Below are 12,726 nucleotides of genomic sequence, written 5' to 3'. Positions count from 1 at the left end.
TAACCCTAGTACAGATTTGAACATTAAAACCCAGATTTCTACTACATGCAGTTACTTCTTGGGCCTTTACATTGTCCATACCGTCACTATTTTGTACTGTTTTTAAATCTTCCCTTCAATGTTACTTTCTCTTTGTCTTAAAATATGTATATAAAATGCTTCAAATTCTGTCTTTGAATTACAGGTTTCCTTAATATTAAATAAGATGGCACTGACAATTCCATATGTTTGGAATCATAAAGTTCACTTTCTCCTCAAAGATTTTTTAATTTAAAGTTTCAGAATTTTTCAATAAATTCATTTGCCTATGAATTGTTAATAAATATTTTTGTTTTGAATCCTACGGCTCCTGAACTTGTATCTCTTCTTATTTTGGTGTAAAATTTATAATTTCATGTCTTTCATTTTCTAAAATTCTTTCCAGCTTTGAACAGAATTTGGGCTTAAGGTTAATGATGATAGCAGCATTGGCGCAAATCAGGAATTAAATATTTTCTGTGTTACACATCAATTTTACACATTATTTTTGCCATAGAATAAGAGAGTTTGTCTCTTTATTCCAAATATAGTAATTAACCCATTGTGTTTTCCTTCTCTTCTGAAAGTTCTTCTTTTCTTAAAACCTTTTTTATTCAGTCTATATTCCAGCTCACTTTTTACATTTTAAATATGCATCTCAAATTCAAATAGCTACACTATATTATTCATCTTCCTGTTCTAAACAAAAACAAACTTTCAGTATGTTCTGAGAAAATAACTGTGATAATTTTGCTACTTTTTCATTATTTACAAGGTAATAATAAATTTTGCCCAATCATGAAATGCTATATTCAAATGAGCCAAAAATAATAGAAAATCTAATATTTGAATTTAACTTCTTTTAAAATATCTGAGTTCTATAAAAACACATTGATTAAAATTGTTAACCACTTGCTAGTCCTCAGCTTCTAGACTTCAAAATCTCCTAAGGGATTTTTGTGTCTCCTACACAAACAAACAAATCAACAAAAATACAACAAATCAAAAGAGAAAATTTTCCTTCAACAAATGTGTTCTTTCTTTGTGGTCTTCTTCTGGCTTTTTCTCTGCTCTGCTTCACTTTGCTGTCACGGACACCCACCACTCTCTGACTCCACCCTGAGTGGAGAGAGTCTTCGCTTACCCTGACCCTCAGGCATTTACTGTGATTCCAAACCCTGGCAACTGTGATCTCCCTGCTTCGGAGAGCTAGTGTAAGAACCCTGGCAAGAGTGAGCTGAGCGGGAACAACTTCAAATTAAGCATTCAGGGCAAAAGTTCTCTTTCAGGTCTCCATACGTGAATGATTTTTGCCTTGTCAATTGTCTGTGTGTCTTTTTTAAAGTTAGCATTATGTCTCTGAAACTTCAAAGACTGAACTATTTGTGGAATGAATTAGCAAATGTCCCATTTTTAAATTTTTCTTCAGCACTTTCCATTGTTAATTTCCTGTAACATGTACTAGTTTTCAATCCAAGAAAAATGATTCTTTGGATTTTTGTCTCATACAAATGAAAAACTTTGGCTTGTTTCTGTGTTTATGCTACTAGAAAGCAAATTCTGGCCTCAATATATTTTCTGTAACATCTGCTAGTTTCTCTAAAAGCTTACTCTGAGAAGTGCAATCCAGATTATTTTGAAATTATATGAATATGAATACTACATATTTAAACTTTAAACATGTAAAAGTTTTATATTCTAATTTTGAAATTGCAGGTTTTGAGTTACAGAGAAAGATTAGCTTTTTAATCACAGTATCATAGATGCTGTGAATGTTAAGTACTAGTTAAAGCATAAATCTATCACAAAAATGATACAGATATTTACTCATCTGTATACTTAAACAGATTATATATGAACAACCAATTTTGAAAACCTCATATATATAGAAGTACATAATTAGTTAAGTTATTGATTTCTTCAAGATACCAGAAGGGATGAACTTGCAAATTACGATTGTAGGAAAATTATATTCCTCTATTCCTAAGTGACTTAGTACTGGAGAAGTCTGTGAAAATGGGAAAATTTTCATCATTTATGGTTTATATTAAGCAGGAATCACGGTGCATAATTAGTATACACATTAAATAAAAATACGCATTTCTTTAAAATATTCAATTAAAATGCCCAATGTATGTACTTTAAATTACAATTGAAAAATATCATGTTTCATTATAGTAAATCACTCCCTGCTTGTATGTAATTACAATTATCTCCTTCACATCTTCTTTCAAGTATATCAAAATACTGTGAGACAATTTTAATTATCATTTCCTATGACTCATTGATCCATACTCTTTGTGAGTGAAAGTGTAAACTTCTCAGTTTTCCTTGTTAATAGACATCTTTAAGATCTCTCATGTTTGATTGGAAAAGCATTTTTCATTTATGCAAGAAGAACTGGAATTTCACAAAAAAACTTTTAAGCCTGTGTCCCCCCACTTATTTCTTCTCTGGCTTCAGGTTTACACTTCAGAAATAAACTTAGATGATAATTGGAGTAAATTTTAACTTTAGGCCATGAGAAAAAGGAAAAAGGACCAGCCCGATCCGTTGCATAGCACTATTATTGAGCTATTGCCACTCCTTTACAAATACCAGAATTAAGTTAGACGAGGGGACCAGTAGGACACACTTTCACACAAACTGGGCTCAAGGTGTGGAATCCTTCTGATTTTCGTAATTGCTTATCTGTACAAAAGTTTACTAAGGACATAAATGTGCACTATACCCAACAACTCTCACCAATGCCAGACATTCTACAAATTGTTAATAAGGCTACATTTTAACATTGTATTCACAAATTCACTGCTTTTTCGTCTTTCCATGTACTATAAATCATTTCATTTATTGAACGAATACTTCTTAGGTACCCACTGCAAGTTTGGGACTGTGGTAAACTTTAAGATAAATATCACCTGATACTTCTGACATAATGAGTAGACCATAAATAATAAGCAAATAAGCATTCTAATAAAATGATGAAAAGAAACGGAACGGATGAAGCTTATTAAAGCTACCAAGTAGAATCTTTCACATGGTGACTATGAACATTATTAACACTGAGTTGAACTACTTCCATGCCAAGAAAAAAGAATATCCAGAAAAAAAGTGAGTTACAACAAAAGAATCCTAATATGAATAGTATATTTAATCCAAAAAGCAAACTAGTATAAGCAAGAAAAAATATTACTTTTTATAATCTAAATAAGCTTGACTGAGAATATGTTTCAGACAATTGAATTAACTCCCTAATTAGTAAAGTTGCCAACTGATAAGTATGTACATATTACCTGAACAATAAAATGAGTTAAATATTTCATTTTTATTTAGTTGCATTAAGATAATTTTACATTTATTATGATTTGGGAAAAATATTAAAAAAGACAATACCTTGGAAACTTACACAGCTAAGAGCTGGTTTTAGGGAGAGTTGAGAATATTGCCAACATGGACCTTATTTTGACTGTCTTTATTTTTCTTCAAATTAATTCTCTGGCTTATATGAAAGGGTCTTTGCTTCTGTATTAATGCTTCACTTTAGCATGACTGCATTTACTTCTATCAATAAAATGTACCTCTGGAGTCATTTGGCTTTTAAATCATTGTCCTGGTGATCTTTCCTTCTGTGTAATGATTAAGAAAACTGTTCCTTCACAGAAACCATTACATAGTTCCTTACTTCTATTTATATTGATCATAAAATAATCAAATCATAGTGTCACGTGGGCCAAATCCAATTTGTATGAAAGGCCTTGGACATGCTTAAAGTAAGGAGCTGTAATTAGTAAAACTGCAGATCAATGCCATGTTTGTGCAGGTTGACACAAATAGGCTGTCACAGGTGAGAGCACTGATTATGCAAGACTTGCATCAGATGTAGGCTTCTTCAGGTGAAGCTTTAGGAGAGTGACAGACGCTGCTAGAACACACCTAAAATTAGGAAAGTCTTTTTAGATATCTTTAAAGTTATTTTCCACGTGAAGGAAAAGGAAGATGACCAAAGTGGCTTATTGAAAGGCAAGCAGTATTTTTGCTTTTTCTGATAAAAATAAATGTGATGCATTATGCATTTTTGTATCAAATCTTAGTCTTTCTAAAATCACTTGATTGAATTTTCAGAAAACATTTGCTGGCATACAATTTATTTTTACTTTTACTAGTAAGTGTTTGCAAAACATACTGATTGCATCAATTGTAGGAAGCTGATAAATTTATATAACATATCTTGGTTAGTTTTTTCTTCCCTTCCCTTCCTCTCCTTCATTCCTCCTCCATCTCTTGTTCACTTTCCCTTTCACAAATAGCCTGTCTCCCCGTTTCCTACTGATAAGTCCAATCCTGGTCCCATTTCACAACTTTTTAAAAAAACTCTTGTTTCTACCTAAACCTGAAAAATTCTTTAATTTTTCAGTTGTAGCGAGTAGAGACACTTTAATATAAACTTCTCTATTAAAATAATCATAATACAGAAGCATTGTCGATAATAGTTAAAACTATGAAACTGTAATTAATGGAAAAGAAGCAGAGGTGATAAGTGGACTAAATTACTCCATTTAGCATCATGAAGCCCTGATTAAGGAAAGGAATTTACACCTGGGCAGGATTAATTCCGATCATAGTTGTTTTTGTCTGATTTTTTAATTTATTTGTTATTGGAAACAAAAGATTCAAAATAATTTTGCTTCTGAATATAGGAAGTGCATATGAACCTGGAAATATTTACAGTGTTTCTGCTTTGGAAAGTGGAACAAAGATAAACTGATATTTAACTAATATATATATATATTTTTGGTCTTTTTCATTTTTATCGAACGCACGACCGCCTGCTTGCAAGGCAGGTGCTTATGCCGCTGAGCTAAATCCCCAGCCCCCGATATTTAACTAATATTAATTAATATTAAATCATGTAGTGTACATGTTTCAGTTAACATCATACCAGACACATACTGGATACCTTTAAAATTAATGATTCTGTCACAAAATACAAAATGAATAGAAGAATTTGTCTACCTGGTAACATTTGTCTGATTCTAAGGGAAAGAAGCAATTTTGTATAATACATGTGGTCATTTCATTTTATACATGAACTTTCCTTATGTCTCTAGCCACTTCTGGATATATGACATCAGCAGGACTATCATACTTAAATTCAGTAAACAATACTGAAGTTTCCACTGTCTGTCAACAGTATCCTAAGTATCTTCAACATAGATATGAAAAATTTCAGTCCATGTGTCTAAGAACGTTTTTATAAGGCATAGTAAATTATATACTACTTGGGGCTACTTAACCCATTTCAAAAATATAATGACTTTAAAATATAATAGTCATTTATTATATCTCATGTTTTTGTTTTGTCAGAAAATTAGGCAAGGCTTCACTAGGTCCATCTGACTAGGTGTCTCCTGTGTTCTCAGTAACATGTTGCTTCCACTGAAGTCGGATTCTCCCAAAGTAGATGAATTTTTTTTCTTCAAGAAAGCAAGACAGACATTACATTGGCTTTAGGACCTAGCCTGGTAAGTTAAGTATAAGCATTTACTTTGTAACTGTTTTGTCACACAAGTAAACCCTTGATTCATTACAAAAGTAAGCAACAAAAGAGCCAAAAACCATGGGAAGCCATTCTAAAGGCTGGTGACCAGTTGAGCACAAAACACATCAGTGTAACAGAGGCACGGTTAGGCTAACAGAACGGCCAAAAAAATAACAAGTTCAGGATTGCATCTAGAGATAGGATAGAAAGTCTAGTTAGGTTTCATAATGAAAAAACTTCCCTTAGTAGGATGAAATAGAGTCCAAGCATTGTAAATTTTAGATGTGACTATTTGTTTCCTACACAATACTTTACAAACAAATGTCATTTATTTGTCTGATGCTTTGTTTTAAAAATAAAAACTGCTCTGAAAAAATGATTTTATTTAAGAGCATGGTGCTGACACCATGGCGATTTACACTGAAACATGACAGTGTTTTTTTTTAAAGACTTTATATGAAATTAAATTAGATAAATACACATTACCTCTCAAGTAGCTTCAAATATTGCTGTGTGAAATTTTATAAGTTCTTTACCAAACTATTATTTATTTGCGTTTATCTCTCTTTCAAAGAACCTGAATTTGTATATGTTAAAATTATTTCAGGCCATACGTGCCAGTGTTTGTAAAAGATACTTTTCCTATGTATGCTTTATGAAAATAAAAAAAACCATAAATTATAAACTGATAAGGAACAGAATAGTAATTTTAATGATTAATTTTCATATTAATTTTAATGCTACTAAAAATTAAGTAAACTACAACTTCATTTAATTAACAATTCACAAATTAATTGAAGGAACAGTACTTTTGTGATCTTTAATCGTAATTCTAAAGAATTTCCACTGGTATACTTTCATCACGACCAGTAGACTGTCCTTGGGACTTCTATTGTCTCAAATCTGATACTTTTTTCTGTTAATCATTCACAATATTAACAAATGCACTTTTGAAAAGTCTAAAAGCATAATTAATGCATTTGTTTTGTAAACAAATATATAATAGGCCATATTTATGCATATACATGTCATGTATCAATAAATGATATATTACAATAAAAATAACTGTGCAATGTTAGAGTTATACAGTTTTTTAATTAAAGCCGGTAGCCAAATTGGTGGAATGTTTAGCCCAAGGTTATATTCTCAATTGTACAATTAGAATGAGATGAGGGTCCCTTTTTTTTCTCTTATTACCCTTTCAACATTCACTTCTAATGAAGATGACAGCCATCATTTAAATACACATCATTAGGTAAAGAACATAAATGTCAATAAAACATTTTCTATTAAGAAGCAGGCTGATGGCACCATTAAAATGAAAATTTTTCAAGTTATAAAATATAGTCAAAGTCATAATGGAGTGCATTAATATAGTTTGGCATTCTTTCAGTCTTCCATAGTGAACTGAGAGAGAGCCTTAATTAAAAGTGATTTTGATTGCTTCACGTTTACACTGTGATATATGTACAGTTTTTTTTCGGGCAATTGTTCTTCACATGAAATGGAGCTGAATAGGTATGTAGTACCTCTCATGTAGCTTCATTTATTTCCATGTGCATTTTTGCAAGTTTTATAATTGGTATTTATTAGGATATATATCACATAAAAGGGTTGAATTTGTGCATGTCAATTATTAGTGACATGCTATGATGACTTCAGGCCATATGTGTTAATGTTTGTAAAAGGTACATTTTCTATCTATGTAAAATTTACATTCTCTACCAACTGATGCATATGTCCATAGTTTGCCAAAGAAATTGAAACAGAAACAAGACATTAATTTTTGTATTTACCTCCTAGATTGTCTCTTTCATAACACTAATATACAGTCTTCCAAATTTGTTCATTATCATTCAAATGACATTTTGTAAAAGTGAGCTATTTTGAAGGTTTAGATTTTTTGAATTCAAGAGAACACTTAACTCTTTGTTATAAACAAATAATAAAAGTGATGTTTGCAAATATTTGCTGCTACAGTTAACTCTAACTTCAAGGAAATTCTGTTTAGAATGGTAAAACTAAACAGATGTTTCAGTTTAATCAGATAATTTTGCTATTTTTCATCTTGGCAGAAGCTCTAACCTTCACGAAAATACCTACCAATGTTTACCATTAATTAAAAGAAAATTTTCATATCCTTGAAGTAAAAGAAATAAAAAACATGTTTGACGGCCATGAGACCAAAAAAGGATCTGAAAGTAGATGTCTAATAAGAAATTGTAAATCTGGATCAATTTGAGACTTACGTGAAGACTACAACACACTAGAAAATTTAGCCTGGAGAAAGAAATTTTATTTATTTATGTGACTTTCTTTGAAGTTAGGCATTAAAACAGAACTTTTGAAGGAAGTTATATGACAACTGGAGCCATCTTTCCACCAAGAGAGGCATAGAACCTCTAAGATAAAGATAGATATTAGTATCCACACATCTGTCGAACACTGAAAACATAGATACTACAAACTACAGATAGGTATCAGTAGCTACCAAACTAACTACAGGCTTCAAATCAGCAGTTGTTATTTGAAAAAGCAGAAGTAGGAGAAAGACAGCACTAGTGTCTCTCAAATAGAATTGAGATCTACAAATATGCTTAAGGAATGAATGTACTTGAATACTAAGGAGAAAGAAAAAACACATTAAAGGTCATCGTGGCTGGAAACTATAATTGGCAGAGTTTGTCTTCATACATCTTGTCACATAATCTCCATTTGCAGACCATCACTGAATATAATTCTAGTTTCATTATAACAAAAAGGAAAAATTCCAAATTTCAGTGAGTTAAAAATTAGTCTAAAATACCTTTTTCATCTTGCTCTTCAATTCTTCCTTGAAGGGATGAAAAAAAGCTTGTAACGTGTGTACACACACAGTGACAGGGAAAACATACTCGCATGTGCCGTATGAATCACCTATGAGGTCAAAGTTGCCACTCATGAACAGAGATGGGGAAATTCATAGTTTTTATATAACTTTATCGGCAAATTTGTATTTTTATCATTCTATCAACATTTCGAGTATTCAAGGAAAAAGAAACAGATTTCTAGATAAAATGTTAAAAGTAAAGGGAGAATATTACTTTCCTAATATTCACATGTTCATAATCACAGTGTTCAATGTTTTATTGTTTTTGTTTGTGCATCTTCGCAAATACAACTCTTATCCTTCATCTAAGCTATGCTTTCCTTTAGAAAGAGCAAAATTTTACTTCAATGATAATAACTGAACTATTTGGCAGGAAAATTCCTTTAAATGAAATGTGAGAAAAATCTTTCTGGTAAATATTCAACTTTATGTTCAGATATTCTTTCTATCCTACTTTGGGACTGTTACTTAGTCATTCTGAATTTGGGTTGCCTCTTCTGTATAATAATGATAAAATAAAAACACTTAAAGATAGATATCCTGCATCATACCATATTTTTGTAACCCTTTATTAATATTAATTGATTTGAAGATAATTCAAAGTTACAGGAAACACCCAAGTTAGAAAGTCTTCTCCTGTCAATTTGTAAATTTGATAATGAACTCTAATGGATTGCATATAAAAACATCTTTGAATGTTAGTTACATATATATGAAAGAAAAACAGAGGTCATTTATAAAATTTAAATGATGAAAAACTTTTAATTTTTATTCTATCACAAACAAAATCCCCATTGAAAATATGAGTTATTTCTATACTCAGTAAAAGCAAAGCTGATATTTTTGTTTTGAATATATGTATAAAACAAGTAAGTCATTATATATGTAACCCTAAGTACACAACAATCGATAGTTATTTGTCAACCTGAATTTAAGACTCCTGACAGAGTGGCATAATCCTAAAACCAGCTTACTCAGAGGTTTCCTACCATGACCTTGCTTATATCTCTAAAATGGGAGTTCCCTGAACCCAGTACTTCATGACAAGGGCTGTTGTATCATTAAGTAGTTCTAATTGTTAATAAATTCTAGCTTCAACTGAGTTCAAATATGTCTTTTAATAACTGTCACTCATGAGCTTTATTAACTCCCTGTGGAGAAGCACACAAGATTTAGTTTTTTTCCCCATTCACAATAGCCTTTTCAGCTTTTGAAAATAACATCAAATTACCCTTTCATTGAACAACAACGACAAAAAAATCACAAGGGAATTAAGACTACCTTAGGTTTGTTTACTTGTTAATTTTAGTCAACTTTAAATTTCCCTTCACTGTAAGAAGATATATGTTGCTGAATTGCTTTGTTTTTGTTGGATGAAAGAGAACCAAGGAAAATAATGTAAACGTGAAAAAAAAAAATGCTGGTGTCCTCATTAAAGTGCGATTAAATGTTTAAACTTCCAGTACATTAACACTGACATTTTGTCTTTTAAACAGTGTCAGGTAAGGAAGGTCAACAGAAGCCAGCGTTCTGTTTTGGGCAGCAGTGAGAGGCTCACTGTACTGGACTTCGCAGCAGGGAACTGTCAGGCGCTCTTCCCCTCTGTGCTGCTTTCTCCAACTCCTAGCTTGCAGCTGGCTCCAGCATATGGTAGTGTATGGAGATATTTTCTGGGGTCCACTGCCTCAGTCACTATTTAATGATTAATTACTGCAGTCTGATGTCAGGGTGAGACATTGAATGCTTCGGGTAAAACTCTTAAACTATAGAAAGTGACAGCAGGCAGGGCTTTGAAATCTCGGTTAACTTTTGATTTCTTCTCTTGAATTACCTGATTTTTCTGTCCACTTGTAAGGGTAAGGTGAGAAAAAGACAAAATTGTCAAATAGCAAACGCCAACAAGGGCCGGGGTGGTATTCAGCAGAATCGTCAGTGATTGTCACTTACAATAAGAATAGTACACACACCTACACAATAACTAACTCTACTGGAAACCAAGCAAACAACTTTGAATTGACATTCTAGGACATAATGGCTCTGAGCTATGAAAAGATTTTTCTGACAATGTTCCTAGTAAGCAAATGAGGGTGAGATGTTTTTCTATTAATATATAGTTTTAAAATCTTCATACCTTGAAGAGTGAAATGACAATATTTTTTAGTAGTGTTATATGTGGCTGTTAAAGAAATAATTTAGCAAAACGTCCAAACTGATATTAAGTTGAAGTAACAAATCTGTTTATTTTTATTTCTCAGTAATTATGTATAATAGAATCATTTAAGTTGAAAAAGATTTTAATTTAATAAAAGCAGTGATACACAGATAATCCTAACCTCAATCATGCAAGCTGAATGATTTAATTGGTACTGTTAGAAACTAGGATCATACTTAAATATAATCCAGGAATTATTAAAATCATCATTAAATTAGACTAATTTATTTCCGATTGGTAAACTATAATGACATTAATGTTTTTACAAAACAAATTACTTGGCTCTACTAGCATTTGATATTTTTCCTAATTGTGATTACCTCAAAGAAAGCTCAAAATATTTTCAGGGAAACAGAAATATTTAAAATTATGTTGGGTCAGGGGATTTAGCTCAGTGGTGTAAGCACCTGCCTGACAAGTGCAAGTTCATGAGTTGGATCCCTGGTAACCCCCAAAAATAAAATAAAATAAAATAAAATAAAATAAAATAAAATAGAATTATGTTAAATAACAATTATTCAGTAGTATTGATCAATATCCTTTGTATGTAGCTTGGTAATATATTAAGAGGATATTGGAAATATTTTAAAGTATAAATGCAACTTTTTGAGGTCTTCTTAATGAAGATTAGAATATTCTTTTGTTGAATGTATTTAACAAAATGGCAATTACTATTATATAAATGGGCATTTGTACCTCATTACTTAAAATGTTGAATGCATTGTTTTATTGAATCATTTTATTAAAAAATAAGTTAAGATGTTAGGATATAAATGTCTAAAACTGTTTGAATGTATTTAAATTTAAAACTGAGCAACTTTATATCTGCTATAAAACAGAGTCAGAAGCGTTACTATGGGGTAATTTATGAATTGTGCCTACAATAAGTATATTAGCATCTCTGTATCTTCTGGTGTTGTCTAGTGTTACGGTTTTTGGCTAAAATGTCCCCAGATGTCTCCTGTGTTCAGCACTTTCTGCACTGGACTCATCCATTGGTTAAGGAAGGAGTTCACAGCTGGCTGTGCTGAGGAGGTAGGGCCCTGGTGGAGAAGCCCTATCACTGGGCCAGGGCTACAGGGCGCGGATCTCTTGCTCAGCTCTTCTCCCTCTCTCTGCTTTCTGGCTGGAAGTTTAAGCAGCTTTTCTCCCCAACACTTTCTCTATGACATTCTTGCCTTGGTCCCAGCTGATGAGGACTGAAACCTGTGAAACCGTAAGCCAAATAAATCTGTTGTCTGAATAATGGGCATGTGACTAATGCACCTACTTCTGATGTTGGATTCCGGGATCACATCTGTTCACTACACATACTCAGCAATGAATGATGACTCGTGTTTCATTTTCATCTGTCTCCTTTTAATTTTTTCACGGAAGCCTGTGTACCAGTAAGACAGTCTTAGTGTGCAGAGGGTTAAAGATATCTTAGTTCATTGAAAAGTGGGATTTCTTTTAGTAAGAAACTTTTTAGTTTGTTTCCAGTAAACTGAGTAACTACTTTGAAGGTGACTATTGTTATTTTCCTATTTGATTATGAGTCTTGTTTTATTTTTACAAAAGAAAAAACTATAAGCGTAAGGGTCACATGTAAGTCATGTGACTATCTCTGAAAAACTGCTCTATTAGAATACAAGTTTAATGTAATTCACTTGATAGATACTCTGAAAAAGAAAGAAAAATTACAGTTTCAAAATGACTTATTTTCCAATGATGTAGATAAACCTAGAAAATTGAAAACAAAAACTAAATATAGTCTCTAGAATTTTATAGAAATATAGCTTATTTTACAATATTGTTCCCGACATTCAAAGATTCTTAAAAATTCTGTTAAAATATTTTTTAAAATTTATTTGTTTCTAGGCTTTATATCTGTATGATTTAAGTATTTTCAACTTCACCATAGGTCATATTCTTCACTGAGAGGATGAAATTAGGGAGTTTGACAGGAAGTTATAGATATGTAATTTTCAAACTCCAGACATCGAGTGGATGAAACATGTTATACGAATAGGAAGATCTGACCTGTGATGACTCATGCAATTTCAGAGTTCTCCGCAGTGTTACTAACTGTTTAGCTCTGAAATGCTG

This window comes from Cavia porcellus, unplaced genomic scaffold, assembly GCF_034190915.1.
Source record: "Cavia porcellus strain 051 isolate PalLab524CR breed Dunkin Hartley unplaced genomic scaffold, mCavPor4.1 scaffold_27, whole genome shotgun sequence".
Classification (NCBI taxonomy): Eukaryota; Metazoa; Chordata; class Mammalia; order Rodentia; family Caviidae; genus Cavia; species Cavia porcellus.
Note: the sequence above shows the minus strand (reverse complement) of the source record.